Genomic DNA, 20,913 nt, shown 5'->3' on the forward strand with positions numbered 1-20,913 from the left:
CTGTGGTTTTTTGTATCAGGATAATATTAATGGCCACATAGAATGATTGGGAAGTGTTATCTCCTCCTCTATTTTCTGAAGAATTGGTGAAGAATTAGTATTATCTCTTATATAAATGTTTGATAGAACTTGCCAGTGAAGCCATTCTGGCCTAGAGTGTTTGCTGGCAAGTTTTTAACTATACATTCCATTTCTTTAATAGATATAGAGCTATTTGGGTGATCTAATTCTTGAGTGAAGTTTCGTGAGTAAGCTTTTGGTTTGCATGTTTCATGACATTTTTGGATTTCATCTAAGTTGTAAAATTTATTGGAATGAATTGGTTCATAGTATTTCCTTTTTTTCTTTTCAATAAGAGACAGGGTCTCGCTGTGTTGCCCAGGCTGGAGTGCAGTGGCTATTCACAGGCGCGATCCCACTACTGATCAGCACAGGAGTTTTGACCCGCTCCGTTTCCCACCTGGGCCGGTTCACCCCTCCTTAGGCAACCTGGCGGTCCCCCGATCCCGGGAGGTCACCATATTGATGCTGAACTTAGTGCGGACACCTGATCAGCATACAGCACTGCAGCCCAGGACTCCTGGGCTCAAGTGATCCTCCTACCTCAGCCTCCTGAGTAGCTGGGACTATAGGCACACGCCACTATGCCCAGCCATAATGTTTCCTTATTATCCTTTATAATCTCTAGGAGCTGCACTTATGTCTCCCTTTTTATTCCTTATATTAGTGATTTCTAACGTCTCATTTTTAATTTTTCGGGTGAGTCTAATCAGAGGCTTGTTGGTTTTATCAATTCTTTTCAAAGGACCATTTGGGTCAGCCTCTGAGGACAAAAGGCGGAGTAAAGCTGTGAATGGAAAATTAATAGAAGATGGCTGGTTCATCTTCAACAGGAAAGAACATATAGGTGGTCAGATAGATAAACATGATTGTGCAGTCAGACAGACCAGGTTCAATTCTCTAGCTTATCTTGACCTTTAAGTGTGAATTTAGGTGAGAGGGCTACAGCAGGGACTTCCCATCTGGAACGACATTGGCATGAACAGCCCACATTAGCTCCCTTCAGGATCTGCATATTTAATAAATACATCAACTGGCATCTTTGTCATTATTACTTTAATGCAGCTCATCAGGAGCTTAGCATTGAGGAGCCCTTGAATTTGAAGCTTATGGAGCAATTAAACTCCCTCCTGGGAGAATGCAGACCTGGAGACTGTCAGTGCATAGAGATGAGCAATTGTGTCTTTGTTTCCCTCTTGCCAGAAAAATGGAATGCTCCAAAGTTCATCCAGACCTTATATTGTATTTCAATGAACCATGTGTACCTTGCATACTATGCAATTAATTTAGAAAACTGCTTGTCTCATAAACTCTGGGAACCGGCCCATCTTCTATTAATTTTTTCTTATTAGCTATCATCAGGAAAGCACTGAATGTCTGCCTGATGTGATTCCTACCCACCTGATGGGAATAGTCAATAATAATGCTGAACAGATAATTCGAGTGCTGACACACCCATTCTGTTGTTTCAGCACAGTGCTTTGAGTCAAATACGGCAGATAGCATTATCTCCACCAGATCCTGGAGCTCTGAAGATGAGCTGACTTGGGGTCCCCAGGTGAATAAAAAATATTCAGCTCCCTCATCCCTCATGCAAGATAATTCTAAGATATGAGTTCTACACTGGCTTCCAAGGCCACAGGGAGGTTTCATTTCTCTACAAAGCCAGATCATTAAGGGCATGGGCTCTGGAGTTGGGTGCATCTGCGGTCACATCCCAGCTCTGACAGTTACTAGCTATTGGCTGCAACACTCCTCTCAGTGCCCACCTTACCCTCACCACAAGGAAATGTTACTTGTAGAAATTGATCTTAACTTCAAGATTTTAGCTATAATAAAAAATAAAGGTATCTAAATACAACATAAGCCAGGCACGGTGGCTCACGCCTGTAATCCTAGCACTTTGGGAGGCTGAGGTGGGCAGATTACAAGGTCAGGGGTTCGAGACCAGCCTGACCAACATGGTGAAACCTGGTCTCTACTTAAAAATATAAAAATTAGCTGGGCGTGGTGGTACACACCTGTAATCCCAGCTACTTGGGAGGCTGAGGCAGGAGAATTGCTTGAACCTGGGAGGTGTAGGTTGCGGTGAGCCATTGCACTCCAGCTGGGCGACAGAGCGAGACTGTCTCAAAAAAAAAATTACACATAAAAATCTCAAACATTTCATTTTTATTTTCCTTTTTCCTGGTCAATTGCACTAATTGTCAAAAGAAAATTCAGCTTTCGTGCAATATCAGAGTTGATAGTAAGTAAGGGCAAGGCTTTGCAAAGAGGAGTATCTAAATCTGAGGCTCTTCGAGTCCCAGCGTCAGGCTTCTGGTCTTCCTGGGAGCTTCCTTTTTCTGATCCCAGTTCAGATGCTCTTGTGGCTCCCATCTGTGGTGTTGATTCCAAGCTGGAGTGCCAGGTGAGACCAAGTCAGTCAACAGGCCCAGCACTGATGGGCCCTTGACCCAGGTCACTTGATCCAATCCTAGATTCATTTCTTCTGAGGGGTTCTTGACTTACCTGCCCATGCCCCATGTTGATTACCCTATATATCAAAGTCCATCCGCATCCAACTTCCATTCACCATCCCCTATTTGTACATAGAAATGATTCTTACAAAGGAGAAAGTCCATCTGCACATCCGTATGACCATCCATCCATCTATCATTTCTTTCACTCAGCAAATAATCACTGAGTACTTAACTCTGTGCAGGCACTATGCTGGATTCTTGGGATGCAGAGTTGACTCAGACACTGTTTCTACCAAGTTTCCCAGCCATGGAATAGAAAACACAAGGCATGAGGGGGAGGGGAGGGGGAGGGGGGAGGAGGAAGAGGAGGAAGAAGAGGAAGCAGCAGCAGCGGTAGTAGCATTAGATTACCAGTACCAGCAAACCACTTTTTCTCAGTTCCTTGTCCCAGTCTCTGCTTTTGGAAGAACCCACACTAAGATACCATGGTAAACCTTACTAATGAATGAATGCATGCTGATGTTATAGCGAAAAGAGAGAAGATACTCTTGGAGGTGGACAACTGACCACCTGATGTTGATAAAGACCCTGTTACGTTATTAATCAATTATAATGAGGGACAACATTATCCATTTATAATATATGCCAGGGTGTTGGTCTGACTGACTTAGACATACTAAACATAAGAGTAATGTGGATGTGACTGGGAGCAATACCTACCCTCTATGGGACACTTGCATTTGCTAAGGTCTTTATTTATATCTTCTCATCATCCACCCTTCACAACCTTCCTGTAACCCAGACATTAATTAGTCTCATTTTAAAATCGAGTAAACAGTTTCATAGGGATGGCACAAGGCCACATTGTGACAGAGCAGGACTCTCAGTTTGATCTGTCAGACATCAGAGTCCAGAATCCTGTACTCACATCTCTACATGGGTCTATTACAACATCCAGTCAGGGGCCCAATTCTCCAGCTGCTTGACAAGCAACTCATAAGGCACAGCCTTGAAATCAGGGTATGCTGTCTCATGAGGTCTAGGTCAGCCATAGCAGGCCTGTGCAGGGAAGGCATAGTAAATAAGGCACGGTCTATTTAGTACTCACTGTTAACCAACACTTAAAATAAAACATTGCTTTATTTATCTGTTTGGCAGCTCCAGTGTGCTCCGTGGTGCCTGCTGCACGTGATGTTAATTAGGTCTGCAGCACTGCATCTCCTGTCTGCGAGGTTCGCGATGTCACCGGCTCATCTCACCTCTCCAGAGGTCTCTGGTTCAGCATCAAGTCTGAGGATAGAAAGAATCTTTGGAAGGCAGGAATCACCACTGGCGTTGCTGAAGTAAGTGTGAAACTTCACTACCTGGTCATCATTTGCAAGCATTAGGGTCTAGCAACCTGAAATGCATTCCAGGGTCAGTGTGAGATCATTTTTAGGGTAGGCAGGTGGGTTGAGGTTGGTGTTCCTAAAGACCCAAAATGGCAGAGCTGGAGGAGCCCTTAGTGATCACCGACTTCAACAGAGTCCATTTCATAGATGGGGAAACCGAGGCTTAGAGAGGGAAAGTGACTTTTCTAAAATTATATAAGTGCTAGGAGCAGATTGAGCTTAGATTCCAGATCTCTCTGCTTCCAGTTGAGGCTCTTTCTAGTGGATCATTTCTAGGCCTCTGTTCCTGCTCCCGATGTCCTCACTTGTCACCACCTGCTTCCTTTTGTATGGCTACAGAATGCACGTATGCAAAGTACTACCTCTAGTAGGAACTCAGAGAATGCTAGTTTTTTTCTCCTCACTACATTCTCTTTCCCTGAAATTCCTTAAAGTAATGCTGGGATTTAGAAAGAGCAATCATTCTTAATTCCATTCTGTGGGTGAGGAAGTTGAGGTTCAAAGAGGGGAAATGACAGCAGCTGAATTAGGCTTAAATCCAGGTGTCTGGGTTAGTACTCTTTCTAACAAACCACATGGCCTCCCTCAGGACAAATGAATAAAAGAAAGAAAGAACATTAAACTTAGAAAAGAATGAACCAAGGCATGTATGACAAATAGGCTTAATGTTTGAAAGTCCCCACCCCATGTATTTGCTTTTCAGTAAAGGCAAAGTCTCAAGCTCCATGGAGCTGCTCTTTGGGCCAGAGCAATGAAGTACAGTCATGCGTTGCTTATTGACAGGGATGCCTTCTTAGAAATGCGTTGTTAGGTGATTTCATCGTTATGTGAACATCATAGAATGTACTTATGCAAATCGAAATGGTATGGTCTACTACATACCTAGGCTACATGGTACAACCTATGGCTCCTAGGCTACAAACCTGTCCAGCATGTTATTCTACTGAATACTGTAGACAGTTATAACACAATGCTTGCATTTGTGTATCTAAAAATATCTAAACATAGAAAAGGTACAATAAAAATACAGCATTATAATCTTATGGGACCACTGTCATTCATGCAGTCTATCATTGGCTGAAACATTGTTAGGTGATGCATGACTGTATTTGCTTCGCAGCTGTGCACCCTTCACTTTTGACCACCACCTGGTATTCGACCTATTTTAGAGCAGGCCCTCAGTGAGTGCTTCTGAATTGAACAGAAACAAACCCCCTGGGACCATGGAATTTTAGCTCCAGGAGCACTTTGGAAAGGTATTAGGGGTATTAAAGAGAACGGGCTCTCCCTTCTTTATAACACCACACAAGCAGTCTTTTTCAACATTTAGTCAAGGCTGATCTGAAGAAAAAAAAAGAGGAAAACAGGAACACAAAGCTGAAATACAGAAAAGAGACCTAAACGCAAGATCACCTGGAGATAGAGTCTGAAAAGGGGCTCTTAGTGAGCTCTCACCCCAGAGGGATTGGCTTGGCTGAAATCAGCCAGGATCAGCCTTCACTGGGACTGAGAAGGAGGAAAGATGGCCCTGACATCATGCTGAGCACAGTCCCTGGGAGGCTGGGGCAGAGGGGTGATCCATTAATATGGATGAAATGTCAAGAAAGTAGACAATTTCAAACAGCAGCTTAACCCAGGACCTCTGACTATGAGTAGATGTAAAAAAATCTGCTTAGACTTGACAATGATCTGTCCTCTAATATTTAGTAGGAACATTCACAACTGAACAAACTCATGCATTTTCACACACAAATATAAAGAAGTTATTCACAGAAGATATGCACACAATGGTAGTACACACATACATACATGCACATACATCATAGTCAATTTCTCTCTTTCACCCGTCCCAGTCTCTCCCCAGCATTCTCCTTTGTTTCTTTTTCTTTCTTATGGATGCTATTAGCCTAAAGTCTGACAACTTCCTATATCGGCGGCCTATAAGGTAGGTTTTCTCTACTTTATTCAGAAGTTTCAGGGTTGCTTTTATGTGTGAACTTCTGGAGGGAGAGAGTAAAGGAGGAGTGTCAGCATCACAAAAATATTCTGCTCAGAGCAGGCTTCCTCAGTCTCATTCTTACCACTACCACCAGCAGCAACAGACACAAACGCTCAGTGAATGGCCCCTCTCTCCCTGGCCTTATGCTAAGGCTCTGGGGCCCCAGAAATGAATAAGTCTGTTTTTGGCCCTCTGTAAACATCTTAGTCCAAGAACAATGTAAAATTGAATTGGAAAGTGAAATACCAAAGCCATTACTAAGTGTCAAATGAAAATGTTTAGACAGCGGTTCCCTAGAAGCTCAGGGCTGGTGCACCAGGAAAGACTTCCTGAAGGGAGGGGTCTTGAAGAACAGGTAAAAATCAGGGCAGCAGAGAGGAATGGGGAGTTGCCTAGCAAACACAGTGCTTAATAATTTGTGTTGAATAAATTAGTGACGAGACACTTCAGTTTAAAAGCATAGATGATGTAGGGACCTTTATGAGGCCTCAGAAGAAAGTAAGAAAATATTGGAAAATGTTCTTCAAAATACTGTAATTTCCCATTCATCTTCTCAGTTGATCCTCACAATTCTCTTTTTTAATTTTTGGTTGAGAAGTATGTCGGTTGAGGATTATGTCCCCATATCAAAGAGTAAGAAACTGAAACCAGCGGAAGCTCTGGGGTAACTCCATCCAAGACGAGAGACTTACTTACTCAATGTCTAATACAGCCAGGCAGTGTCAGAGTTGGGAGCGGAACCCGGTTTCCTAATGGCTACATCTTTAAATCCATCTGACTTGACAATTTGATTTCTGGGGGTTGAGGACAGAATGTGGTGTGGGTTAGAGGAAAAGGAAGACTTTGGGATATTTACTGGGAAAACTCCTTCTAGCTGGTGACACAGCGTCCTCTTTGTAATGCAGGAGTATGGGAGAGGTGGCTTAATAGAAGGAGTTGGGTGTCCTTTGCACTACTCCATCCTAATATCCTGGCAAAGCATCTCTCTTGTTGTTACAATTCTGAGGGTGGTACCAACCCTGCCTTTAAGACAATCACTTCACAGCAGTTGTTTCAAAGGAAGAGACTCAGGCATGGAGGACGTGCGGGGACAGCCAGCTGCAAAGGAGGCTGCCTAAAGCAAGGCTCAGGGGAATCCGGTAAAATGAGGTCATGCACAGGAACAAGCATAAACCAGTGAGCTCCCTGAGGTGAAGGCTTTTCATAACCAGCATTAAATATTGATTGTACTGTCAGTCTTAGGACTATACACAAAAAGGTGGAGGAAAAAACTAAAAGAACACAAGCATTAGAGTCTGATGACTCCTAGCCTCCTCCACTTATGACAAGCTGTGCATTTTGGGCAGATTTCTTAGTCTCCCTAAGCTTCTGTGTCTTTATCAGGGAAATGAGGAGACTAATGCCTACTTCATAGGGTTGTTGTGAGGATTGCATGAGATCCAGAAAGACAAAGCAATCAGTGCAGGGCCTAGAGCCAAGTAGGCACTCAGGGCAGAGCAGCAGTGATAGTGTCAGCGGCTGCAGGAGGAGGAGGAGGAGGAGGAGGAGGAGCAGGAGGAGGGGGAGGAGGAGGAGGAGGAGGAAATGGAAATTAGCAGCAGCAGCAGTAGTAGCAGCAATGGCCACAATAGTAGTGGTAGCAGCAGGGGTAGTAGCATTAGATTAGCAGTGCCAGCAATAGCATCACTACTAGTAGTAGAAGCAGTAGCAGCAGCAGCAATAGTGTAGTAGTAATGGGAATAATAGAAGAGGTAGATTAGGACAGTAATAGTAGCAGCATAGCAGTAATAGCAGCGATAACAGCAGCAATATTTGTAGTAGTAGCAATAGCAACAGCAGAAGTAGTAGTTATAACCACTCCAGCAGCAGTTGTTGTTATAATTGTTATAGAAAAAAATGATCTGATTGCCTTAGGCTCTGAAAAAGAATTTAGCCTTCAGGAATGTATTGGAGGATTAAGTAAATCTGTCTCCGCCGTCTCTGCATGGAAACTGGGGCCTTGAAGTTCATCCAGGACCTCTGACTCCAAGTCTCAAGCATTCTGCCATACCATGCTGCCTTTCATGCTGAGTAGGAGCTTAATTTCTGCAGGTAAAGAAAGCCATGCAGGAAGTCAGCTGTGGAATGTCTCAGAGAGGTTGAGGCTTTGAGAAGATAAATCTATAATTAGGATTCAGTTATCAGGATGAGGTCAGGACAGAATTTTGGATTTGAGATTTCATTCATTCTTTCTTTTATTCTGCTATAGTTACTGAGTGCCTCTGATCTGTCTGGAACCAATTAGGTTCTATGGGAGGTATGAAGATGAATAAAACCTGAACTTTGCCCTCAAAGACATTAAATGATAGTGGGGGAGGTGACAATCACCTGAGTGAAATAATTGATAAACAGATGAATAAGCAAAATGTTAGGGTAACCAAGAAAAGAAAACAATTAATGACAACTGCTGAGCCTGGGGAGGATGTCATGAAGCTGGGACATATGAGCTAAGCCTTGAGATGTTGGATGGAAGTGAGAGAGAACAAGCAGGCATAACCAGTGGGATTTGGCAATTGAACAGAAATGGGGTGTGAAAGACACAAAAGTGGGATGATATCCAGGCTTCTGGCTTGGACAGTTAATTTGAAAGAAGTACCATAAACATGGCATCATGTTTTATAAAGATCCCGGAAGCTTTCAAGCAGAGAAGGAGTTGACAGGAGAGCATCTGGAGACAAGGAGACCATTCCAGCAATCCAGGTAGGAGACAATGCTGGGAGGGGCTAGGAGGGAAAGCATGGAAAGGATAGAGGAAGGGAAATGCACAACAATCCCACCAATAGGCACTATTGTCCCATTTTAAAGATGGGGCAAGTAAACTGTTCTAAATGATTCATAAAATTATTAGCAAGTGATGGAGCCAAAATTAAAATTCAAGTCTGTCTGACTCCAGAGTCACTCCCTACTACTACTTGAAGGCAGACACACCACAGAGGCAGAAGCAATGAGACTCGGTGGTTGGTCAGTAGTGTGGGGAGAAAGACATAAAGGCGTTAAGACAAAGGCAGGGCTTCCAACCTGAGCAACTAGATGGAAAAAGAGAATATTAACCAAGACAGCTGATGTCAGGGAAAGAAGGAGATTTGGACTTAAGATTGACATGGGTCAGCTCAGAACAGATCTCGAGTCTTTGGGGGAACAAGTAAATTTTAAGCATTAAGGAGCTCTCATAAGCATCATAGGGATGACTTTCTGACTTGGTCAGGCTTAGTGTTGAGGTTTGGGGCTGAACTGAGAGACAGAGTGGTGTGGTAGAGTTGTGTTTTTATCCAGGGTCTACATCCTGTCCTAGTTACTTACTGGCTGAGGACCATGGGCATGGGACTTAATCACACTAATCTGAATTTCTTCATTGGCAAAGTAGAGAAAACGAGCCCTGACCAGCACATCACCTGAATTTGGTGTTTCAGCTGGCAAAGCAGATCTGTTGGATTTCTTCATAAAGATGATCCCAGAGATGTGCATGCCAATCAAAAATAACATAAAAAGAGCTTTGTATATGTCCTGTTAAGATTTGTTTGTTATTATTTTAAAAAAATATGGTATCTGGTAGAATCTATTTCCCCTTCTCTTTTTAGTCTTGTCAGTTCAGCCTCACATGAGGTTGGGTGAATACTGTGTTCAACGCCGTCTTTCCATTTGTTCAGTCTCAACTTCCAAAGCCTCTTTCCCCTCCCCTCAAGGGTTCAGGGTTTTTGGGTGACCCCACTCTCACCATCCCCACAATTTATCCATTCCATACTCAGTGAGCACAGACTCTGCTACGTAATCTGTGTTAAGTCTTAAGGCTATAGAGATGAATAAAACCTAGGTCCCTGGCTTGACACTTATCCCTCAGTGTGACTGCCTTTCTTCTGGACACTTCTCTCACTCTTGTCCTCTCCTCAGGAAGCATTTGTACTTCTGTCTGTACTTCATCTGGGGGTAAGAAAAGCTTTGGCCCTAGAGAAGGGATTTCCAACTCTACCAAGCAGATGAGAGGCAGAGCAGGGGTGAGGGTGGTTTGAGAAAAGAGTTTTACTCTGTTCCAGGTATTTTATAGATGTTATTATATTCAATTCTCACCATAAATATAGGAAGCAGATATTAATCAGTCCATTTTACAGATGATGATCCTGAGACTTAAACAGATTATATTATTTGCCCAAAGCCACATAGCTTAACAGAAGAGCTGGGATTCACACTTAGGTTGGCCTGACTTTAAACTCAGGGTGTTCCTATTATGTCATGTCTCCCCTCTTCATTCTGGCCCTGATGCCCCACAGGCTGAGCTCAGCCACAAGGTAAAGGACTTCTCTAGTGCTCAGAAGGCAGGAACTTAGAGGAAGAATTCTGAACAAGAAATGAGGGACATAGTAGCTTAGTTCACATACCCCAGAAGGAGGAAGTGATAGGGAACTGGAGCTAGATTATCTCCTTGGGGCCAGTAACCCAGAGAGTATCAAGATGGGCCAGGCAAATGACAGCCTTGCCAAGATTGCAGGGGCCCTGGATGATGTAGAAGCCTCTGTATGTCAAATGATAAATGGGCCCCTTGCCTAAACTCCACTCTCTGGAGGGCTCTGGAGTGGCTAGAAGAAAGTCAGGCAGGTGTGTGGGAATGAGAGATAGGAAGAAGGCAGGGCTTCAGCAGCAAGTGCCAAAAAGTTCTGAAATCATTACACATTTTCCTCAGCCTGTGACCTTAACATGTTTCCTTCCCCTCTGCCTATCCCCTGCTACCTCTAAATGATGCCATTATTTACTTGTTATTCTGCTTTAACCTGTTTCTTAGTTTGACCTGATTTTACCTGCAGACAAATGGAGAAGGCCCAGCCCAGAGTAGTGTAAGGGGAGCAGTGTTTGAATCTGGGTTCTCACTGGCCACATGACTGTAAAAAAAAAAAAAGGTTTTTACCTTTAGGATTCTCATTTCTTCTCATCTTGGAAATGTAGAAAATGATACTTACCTTTGTGACTGTTGGAAACATTGAATAAGGCAATAGTACAAAGGCATCTAGCACAGCACCTGATACACCGTATATGTTCAATAAACATTTGGATGTATGAATTGATGCACAAGTGTTAATCAGCCCACACTTCCACAGTTGGCTGTGATCTAAGTATGTAGAAAAATAGGTTGGGTTCTCTAAAGCAGGTCTCAGGTATTTCAGTTGAGTTACAGTGAAAGGATACTAGTTATTTCGGTGCTTACTGCCCCAACCCCATTTAAAAGGCAACAGAAAAAGCTTCTGGCTAAAGGCCTACTGCTGCTGCAGCAAAGCAAACATCATCATCACCAGCCTCCTCTGCTGTGGGCTTAGCAACGAAGAATCTGGGTAACCACCAGTTTGTCTGCTGTAGCTTTGAGAGTAAACAGACTTTTAGTCCTGTCTGTGCACCTCTGAACTGATATAGACCAAAACTAGCACTGCATCGTTAAAGAGAGTTGTGTAAGAGCCAGGTAGAGACCTGGCATGATCCCTCTCCTTTCCATCTCTGCTTTTTGCATAGTTGTCTGTTTCCTTCTCAGAAATGTACAGAACATTGATTTGGTGGCCAGCTCCACCCACCTGTGGCTCTAATCTGAGACAGACTTGGCTAGACAAGAAGATAGGCTGGCGCGCCCCCTGCTGGAGACAGCTGGCCCAGTAGCTTCTGGCTGGTTGTACGCCTCTTGGTGCTGTCCTCCATCTCAGTGCTGAAAACCTTTCCCCTCTAGCTTGAGGTCATAGGTATAACCTTGCCCAAGAAAGCTAAGGAGAAGCTCAGCAGGCCAAGACCACACAGAAGGATGCTGACAACCCTTGGTCTCTTGCCCAGCCCTTTTTTGTGCTCTGCCAATGTGGAAAAGCAGACAGTCCTCTTGCAAACACACCCTACAGGTTGCCTTATAGCCAGCTTTTTCTTTCCTCTCTCTCAAGGAATGGGAAATTTCATCAGAGTCCATATGCTGTAATTCAGAAACAGTCAATATCACTGTGCCTGGCATTAAATAATATACTGTACAGTCCATTTTCTGACATCCAGAAATGTAACATCCTGTCTCATGTCATTTCAGTCCAGAGAAATGACATGAGGTGATGCTTCAGAGCATCCAGCTTCTAACCCGGTATCTCCCTGAAGAATAAATTGCCTCTATTTCTTCCCAGACAGATGTTTGTTCAGACTCTTCTTTCACACACCTGTGGTGATGGGGAGTTCATGGTCTTCCAAAGGAACCTATCCAGTGACTGGCAACTCTATTCACTAGAAAGTTTTCCTGATCCTGTGCAGAAATCTGTCTTACTGACACTCACTCCCAGGATTTGGTTATTACCTCTGGGCAACACAGAACATGTTTGCTTCTTTTGTCCAATAATATCCCTTTAACTTTTTGGAGACTGTGATCTTTCTTTTCTAGTCCCACTCCCTCTTATTTATTTATTAATTTATTTATTTTTGAGACAGAGTTTCACTCTGATGACCAGGCTGGAGTGCAGTAGCACAATATTGGCTCACTGCAACCTCCACATCCCAGGTTCAAGCAATTCTCCTGCCTCAGCCTCCCGAGTAGTTGGAACTACAGGTGCATGCCACAATGCCCAGCTAACTTTTGTGTTTTTAGTAGTGATGGTTTTACCATGTTGGCCAGATGGTCTCAATCTCTTGACCTCATGATCTCCTCGCCTCGGCCTCCCAAAGTGCTGGGATTACAGGTGTGAGCCACCGCGCCTGGCCTTTCTTATTTTTTATTGAAAAAAATAAACTTCTCCAGTCTCTTCATTCCTTTCTAATGGGGAATGATTTGCAGACACCTCACTGTCCTAGTCACATTCCAAATGATCACAGTTACCATTTAGTGAGCACATAACAACTTTTGCTGACATTTTTCACACCAAGTCTCTTTAAAACTTGCCTAAGATCACACAGTTTTAAATAAATAGAAGTGGGGGCCGAATGCAGAATTAGAACCCAAAGTTGCCTAGCTCCGAGTTTTTGCTCTTAAATCATTATCATACCTGCTGTTTGTGTCGTCTATGATCCAACTAATCAGTGTAGTTTTAAACATATGGGCCAGTATACAATCACATTATGGAAGTGACCTGGCCAAGGAAACATAGATCCAGATTATCATCTCTCTCATTTTATGCAATCTGCCCCTTGTCATGCTATCTAAAATGATGCTATCATTTCCAAAAGGCTGACACACTCTTGGTGCATGCCAAGCTGCTTGCAGTCAATTAAACTCCCTAGGACTCTGACACAGGAACTGCTGGAAATTCAAGACTTGACAGTTCTCCTTTATTTTGATAACAGAGTCCCTGACCTCAAAGTCAGCTTACACCAATTTTTGGGTTTGCCTGTTGGTTCTTGAGCAGTGGGAGACCTAAAGGAAAAGGTGCCAAGAATGCTCAGAGGAACAGAGGAGTTGCACAAAACACTTTATTTGTGTTCCTCTGGGCAAAACGAACCCAGGGGAGAAGCTATATATACAACATGACATTTTTAGCCAATCAACATATGGCTCTTTGCTGTCATTTCTGAAAACTAACATGCAAAGGATAACAAGTTTTGTTTTTGATTTTTGTAGCAAACTTCAATAATCTCCAACCCAAACCAACACACAAAAGATGCTTAAGTGGAGCTTTGTGCTAAGGGCTTTTTCTCCCTGGAGCCTCCCTGCCCCTCCCTGTCTCCTAATCCTCATTTCCGGGAGGTCATTTTAATTAGCAGGCTGTCATGGTGACTAAGCTTGCTGCTTCCACAGACAGGAAGGGAGCAGACTCCCCTGGACCCATTCATCATACAAAGGCACTTTACTTTTCATAAAAATGCACAATATTTAGTGTGTGCCATATTTTGGGAATTTCTACTACTGTTTTATTTTATCATTTCTACCTGCCCCAGGGTGCATCCTTCTGTCTTTTGCATCTTCCTTGCCTGGCAATCACCCTTTCCTCATTGCAGATTAGCAATGCCCACATCTTCAGGGGCCAGGCTTAATCCCTGTCACCTGGGATCTGGAGACCTTAACCATAATAAACCTTTTAAAATGAGTGACCAGTGTTTTTCATCTTTGGAGCTAAAATTTTAATTAAACTACCCAGGAAATTGGGAAATAGTTCTAGGAACAGTTTTCTAAATTTGCATGCTAGAGTCTGAGGGAATCTGAAAGCATGCAGTTTAGATACAGTGACCATATACTTAAGTCCACCATGATTTCAAAAATTCTGTCCCATTGTTTCCTAGGATATATTTGCCTTTCACTTGCATGTGTTGTTGCTGTAGTTTGGGATCAGAAAATACAAACACTGCATTTCTAAAACTGTAAACAACCAAGCAACCAAGCCTATTTAAAAGGTAACCACCTGCAGTAACTATAAAACTTTAAAACAATAAAATGGCTTTGAAAGAACTGACCGGATATGTGTCAGATCTCTTAAAAGGGATGTGTAGGTGTTCCTCATTTTGGAAGATCTCTGTGTTGTAGAAAATAGCATCTGTGCTCACCTGGTCCCAATCTCCTATTTTGTTCCTGAGCTTTGAGCTGAAGGCTTACAATTGATTTTCCATTGAAAAAAGGGAAAACCAATGATGAAATTTCTTATTGTATCCCTTCCCTTTCAAGAGTGTATGCATTAATCCACAAATCCCTGTCTTGGAAGCTAGAGAAGAGCGATTAATCTCATTCCCCAGCAGAAAATGCATGCTCCTGTCCCCATAAGACCTCCCAGGACTCTGTGTCTTTAAAAAGGGGTTGAAGGGTCTTTGTGGTTCACTGAGTTCTTCTTGTCCCCTTTGCTGTTGGGGTAGTTGCTGGCCGGGCCCCGCAGGAGTGGGTGCTTGTAAGAAGGGGATTTTTCTTTCCTGCAGAGGGGGAGATAACAGAGAGAGAGAAGACAGCACATATACACACTGTGATGAAATCATTTGTGTGCATGTCTATCTTCCCCACTGGACTGTAACCTCCCAGGAACAGCAGCCTAGTCTTCTCTATCCTCAGAACCCGGCACACTGGCTGGTTCAAAGCAGGCTCTGTGGCTCCATGAATACTGTTGATGGATGGATGGATGGACACATGGATGGGTGGATGGATACATTGTATTACTGTAGTTCTGGAGAAAACTTAACTATCCTACAGCTCCAACCCTTCTATCTTTCCACCCTGATTGCAACTCATTCAACCCATTCCACAGTGGGATGGGAATGCACACACAGAAGAGCTATAGGCTGGGAGGGCCTAGGACCTCATTCTCTTCATAAACATAATGAGCTTCATAGTCTGTTTTGTAGTCCGCAGCATAACCAAATGATGGCATTTCATAATGTCTGTCTCTCCAACAAGCTTGGGGGCTCTTGGAGAGCAGGGTTGTGTATTGTTCATCTCTGTGTCCCAGCACACAGCACACAGCATACAATGCAGTGCTCTTAAAACCACTGTTGAGTAATTGTCCATTTGTCTGTTTTGTTCCTATACTAGATTACGAGCTACCTGTGAGCAAGGATGAATTTAATTCATTTTTGCATTTCCCTTTATACAGGGTCTTGTTTGATTGTTACGTTTTTGACTAATAAATTGGAGTGACATTCAGTCACTGGACTAAGATTTATTTGCAGTGGAAAGAGTAGGCTTTAGAGCCAGAGAGAACTGAACTGAATTCCCAAGTTGATTATGTATGAGAGATATGACCTCAGGCAAGTTATTTAACTTCTCTGAGCTTCATTTGTAAAATGGAAATACATATTCCAATGTTGTAGTGCTGTTGTGAGGTTAAGTGAGATACTATAATTAAAAACACCTAGTGTCTTCTTTTCCCTACTGTAATTTATGAGGTATTGTGCTAAGTGGTAGGTATGGTCCTACAGACACTAAAGGTGACAAAGATGATGAGCAGATGTTGTTGCTGTCTTTAAGTTGCTTATAGCTTAGAAGAGGAGATAACGGCACACAGTAACTACACAAAAAAATAACTATTATCTGTGTCAGGAAGTGGTGAGTATCATAAATATGAGAATCTCTTGAGCTAAGTTTGAATTTGGATTGAAGAAGTGGCTTTTGTAACCCATCAAGCTCTGACCTTGGCACACCCATTTTTCTTCATTGTTGACGAGTCACGAATAAGGTAAAGACAGAGTAGGTGACACCATATAAAGGGACATCTTGCCCTAACTGCCCCCCTTAGCCAGGAAGCCTCACTACCTGAAAATCCACATTCATTGAAGAGCCTTGCTAACATGATAAGACTGTCCAGCATAAGTGAGATACAGCTAGACATCAGTACCCATTAACACCCTGGAGCACATGCCTGGAATGTTACTTATGGGCAATGTGATCCTGAAGCAGTTCCTTACCTTCTCTGGACCTCCATTTCTTTATTTCTAAAATAGGAGAAAAATTCACGTCCTGCCTGCCTCGTAGGCTCTGGTAAATGGAGGTTGAGGACGAGCTTTGTAAATTACGAGGTGCTATTCATCTGTCATTGAAGGATGTTGTTCTTAACACCCGAATGGAGCATAGGACATAAGTATGTTTTTATTGGGGCATAGAAGAGGCAAGCCGAGCTTTGGTCATAGGTGGGGCAGCCATGGGTGGATGGTGGCAAAGGGATACGTTGCCCAGAGGCTAGAGAGGACTGTGAATGTGCAGAAGAGCTTACGGAGGCTGAGCTAGGGAGGCAAAAAGCCTTCAACCAAAGATGGGGACACAGAGAGAGCAAGGAGCTACTGCAAGGCAAAGCATCTAATACCTTTAGGGCTCTGCAGAGGCTGTTCCCTTCCCTATCTCTCTAGCCTCATCTCCTTTGGGAAGACAAATTTTCAGAAAATAAGCCTCCCCCAGGAGGCTTTTGTAGCACCTTGTACATCTCATCACTCCTCAGCCCACCATTTTCTAGGTGGTTATTTGCTCATCTCTTTTTTTCATGAGATTATACATTTGGTGTTTGCTTTTTCTCTATAATTCCTGAGCCAAGTGCAGGTCTGGTGTGGAGGAGGTGCTTGAGGAGTATCTGATGACTAGAAATGAACTTTCAGTCTTGTCTTTACTGCCTCATTTACTCTAAACATTCTGGCCTTGTCATTGCCGTGGAATGTGCCTTGTTAGGTCCTGCGTCTGGCCATTTTCTACTCTATTCCCCAACATTGAGTACCCTATCTCCCCTTTCTGTTTCATCAGTCAAAATTCCGTGTCTGTTAAAACCAACTTCAACTTCCTCCCTGAAGCTTTCTTGGGACACACCTGCCAGCTACCAAATGCTTCCCAGATTCAGTAGGAGAGGAATTTCTGCTTGGGTCCCACTTTTCTTTTCTTTAGTGTGAAGGGGTTGAAGTAGATAATTGTGTGGGGCTTTTTCAGTTCTAGCATTTTATAGCTCCGTAACACTCAGGGATTGTTTAGAATTTAATCTACGCCAGGCCCTGCACCATGCACTATGGATACAGAAGTAAGTAAGACTAAGGACACTGAAGCTAGCAGAGAAGCTGGACATGCATGGAAGCCATGACAGTAAGTACACCATAGGACATACCATGCTAGAGCTACATACAAAACACAGTTAGGAGCTCAGCAGAGAGGAAGCAGCTCTGTCTCAGGTGGAGAACAGGGACAAGGAAACAGGGTGTGATATTTGGACAAGTTTGGAATGATAATTGGTAGCTCACCGTCTACAAGCAGAAAGGGAGCTCATTCCAGTAGGAGGGAAAAGGATGTACAAAGACAGGGAGGCAAGAAAACAGTTAACTTGTTCGGGCTGAAGCAAAGGGCGTGAGGTAAAGAGATCAGGTGGGATGGACAGAGTGCTCACAGGGGTGCAAGGGTGGTAGAGTGCAGTAAATGAAGTTTAAAATGTAGGCCAAGGTCTTGAACAGCAAGAAAAGTTGAACCATTACCCTGAAGGTAATGGGGAGCCATGGAATGTTTTTGAGAGAAGGCATAATCTGATACATAGTTGAATACTCATACACTAAGTATTGTTTGTTATCTTTGCATATGTACTTGCCTTTATCCTCCATAAATCTGAGCTCACAATGGGCAGGGGCTATTTATAATCCTCCAGCAGTTGGCACAAGGCCTGCCATGTGGTGGGCTCCAGTGTGTTGTGGAGCTGATAGGCCCCCTTACACACACATACACACATCACCACGGAGCCAGCCCTCCCAGCCTGTGGCTGAGCCTGAGCCTACCTCTTGCTCAGAGGCCACACTCATGCTCCGTCTACCTGCAGAAGCACACCTGGCCTGTTCCTTCTTCCCGTCTGATTTCATCCCCTCTGCTGGGGCATTTTGGGCTTGTGCTGTGCCACCATTGCACTAAACAAAATATGGGGCCTCAGCTTTGGTCATCAATACCATGACCCTGAGCCTGAGCTCTTGTGCCCAGATGCTGCCCCTGCTGAGGGACCCTATCTTAAGGGTGGCCCAGTATCCAAGGATGCTGGCAGGCTTCCACCAGCATGTGAGCAGAAAGTGGCATACTGTAATTATCCACGGAGATGGGAGAAAACAAAGATTAATTCTAAGTTAAAACATGTAATTTTCCTTTAAAACCAGAACTGCTCTTTCACTTAAGCTGTTTGATGCTTGGGTGGAAAATAATACAAAACAGGGAAATATTTCAATCCCAAATTAGAGCTCAGAGTCTTGTATCCTCCTGGGAATTCATGTTTAAGGATTACTGGCCAATCTAGAGCTAAGTGGTACTCATAGTTTGATGAGGCAGAGGTGTGTGCATAAGGAGGAAGTTATTATTTTTTTTCTTAATTTAAGGGTGGGTGCATTTAGCACAAGTCCTCAAAACTCTGAACTCATGAGGAAGGAGCTCTCTAGATCTTTTCTGAAAAGGGCTCCACAGCTGAAGGCAAGGAAGTACCATGAACAGTTAACACCAGGGCCCTGAGATCGCCCCTGTATCCTTTAGATCTGTGTCACAGTTCCATCCTTCCCCATCTCCAGGAGCTCTTCACTGGTGGACACTGAACACACTGCACTGCAGGGTGAGGGCCTGTGCTCCAGTCTCAGCTCTGACCACATGACTCTGACCAGCTCCTTCTGCTCCCTGTGTCCCCATGTCCTCATCTGTATTGTGAAGAGAGACTAGAGGATCACTAAGGTCTCTCTGAGTGCCAGCACCATATTGTTGATATATGACAATGTAACATGCAAGAAAAAAAATGATTAAGGATCAAGATAATTTTATTTAGGCAGAGGACCTGAAATAGGCAATCCCCAAATTAACTTGTAAGTAAGATTCTAATACTTATTTTGAGTTTTATAAAGATTTAATTGTTTAAGAACTTTATTTTTTAATGTATTTATTTATTTATTTTTGAGATGGAGTCTCACTCTGTTGCCCAGGCTGGAGTGCAGGGTGTGATCTCGGCTCTCTGCAACCTCTTTCTCCTGGGTTCAAGCGATTCTCCTGCCTCAACCACCCGAGTAGCTGGGATTACAGGCATATGCCACCACACCTGAATAATTTTTGTATTTTTAGTAGAGATGGAGTTTCACTATGCTGGTCAACTGGTCTGGAATTCCTGACCTCATATCCACCCGTCTCAGCCTCCCAAAGTTCCAGGATTACAGGCGTGAGCCACTGTGCCCGGCTTAAATGTTTACGAACTTTTTATTTTTTAATTTATTTATTTTACTTCAGGTGCATACTATATCTGGCGTTTCTCCCCATGATATCCCTCCCAAACCACCCCTCCCTCCCCACCCCCTGCTGTCTCTCCCCTACTCCCCCCAACTGCCCCCAGTGTGTGCTGCTCCTCTCCCTGAGTCCACGTGTGCTCGTTGTTTAACACCCACCTATGAGTGAGAACATACGGTGTTTGGCTTTCTGTTCTTGTGTCAGTTTGCTGAGAATGATGGTGTCCAGATTCATCCAAGTCCCTACAAAGGACACGAACTCATCATTTTTTATGGCTGCGTAGTATTCCATGCTGTATATGTACCACATTTTCTTTGTCCAGTCTATCATTGATGGGCATTTGGGTTGGTTCCAGGTCTTTGCTATTGTACACAGGACTGCAGTGAACATACATGTGCATGTGGCTTTATAGTAGAACGATTTATAGTTCTTTGGGTATATACCCAGTAATGAGATTGCTGGGTCAAATGGGATTTCTATTTCTAGATTCTTGAGAAGTCGCCACGCTGTCTTCCACAATGGTTGGACTAATTTACACTCCCACAAACTGTGTAAGAGTGTTCCTATTTCTCCATATCCTCTCCAGCGTCTGTTGTCTCCAGATTTTTTAATGATCGCCATTCTAACTGGCATGAGATGATATCTCAGTGTGGTTTTGATTTGCATTTCTCTAATGACCAGTGATGATGAGCATTTTGTCATATGTTTTTTGGCCTCATATATGTCTTCTTTTGAAAAGTGTCTGTTCATATCCTTTGCCTACTTTTGAATGCGGTTGTTTGTCTTTTTCTTGTATATCTGTTTTAGTTCTTTATAGATTTTAGATATTAGCTCTTTGTCAGATGGGTAGATTGCAAAAATTTTTTCCATTTTTTTGGTTGCCGATTTACTCTAATGATGGTTTCGTTTGTGGTACAGAAGCTCTGGAGTTTAATTAGATCCCATTTGTCTATCTTGGCTTTTATTGCCATTGCTTTTGGTATTTTAGTCATGAGGTCCTTGCCTATGCCTATGTCCTGGATGGTTTTGCCTACATTTTCTTCTAGTGTTTTTATGGTGTTAGGTTTTATGTTTAAATATTTGATCCACCTGGAATTAATTTTAGTGTAAGGTGACAGGTATGGGTCTAGTTTCTGCTTTCTGCACATTGCTAGGCAGTTTTCCCAACACCATTTATTCTTTTTTAAAAATTTTTTTTTTAATTTTTTATTGCATTTTAGGTTTTGGGGTACATGTAAAGAACATGCAAGATTGTTGCATAGGTACACACATGGCAGTGTGATTTGCTGCCTTCCTCCCCATCACCTATATCTGGCATTTCTCCCCATGCTATCTCTCCCCAGCTCCCCACCC

At 43.2% G+C, this 20,913-nt stretch overlaps 1 long non-coding RNA gene across 1 annotated transcript in view; it reads left to right on the forward strand.

Annotated features, from left to right (window-relative positions):
- LOC108290321 overlaps positions 1–20,913 on the forward strand; it is a 52,799-nt gene that overhangs the window by 5,673 nt on the left and 26,213 nt on the right. Inside the window, exon 2 of the long non-coding RNA XR_001819528.2 lies at positions 3,681–3,865. This is a non-coding gene — a long non-coding RNA (uncharacterized LOC108290321). The remainder of the gene's footprint in view (positions 1–3,680; positions 3,866–20,913) is intronic.

The sequence above is a fragment of the Cebus imitator genome, unplaced genomic scaffold, assembly GCF_001604975.1.
Source record: "Cebus imitator isolate Cc_AM_T3 unplaced genomic scaffold, Cebus_imitator-1.0 Scaffold430, whole genome shotgun sequence".
NCBI lineage: Eukaryota > Metazoa > Chordata > Mammalia > Primates > Cebidae > Cebus > Cebus imitator.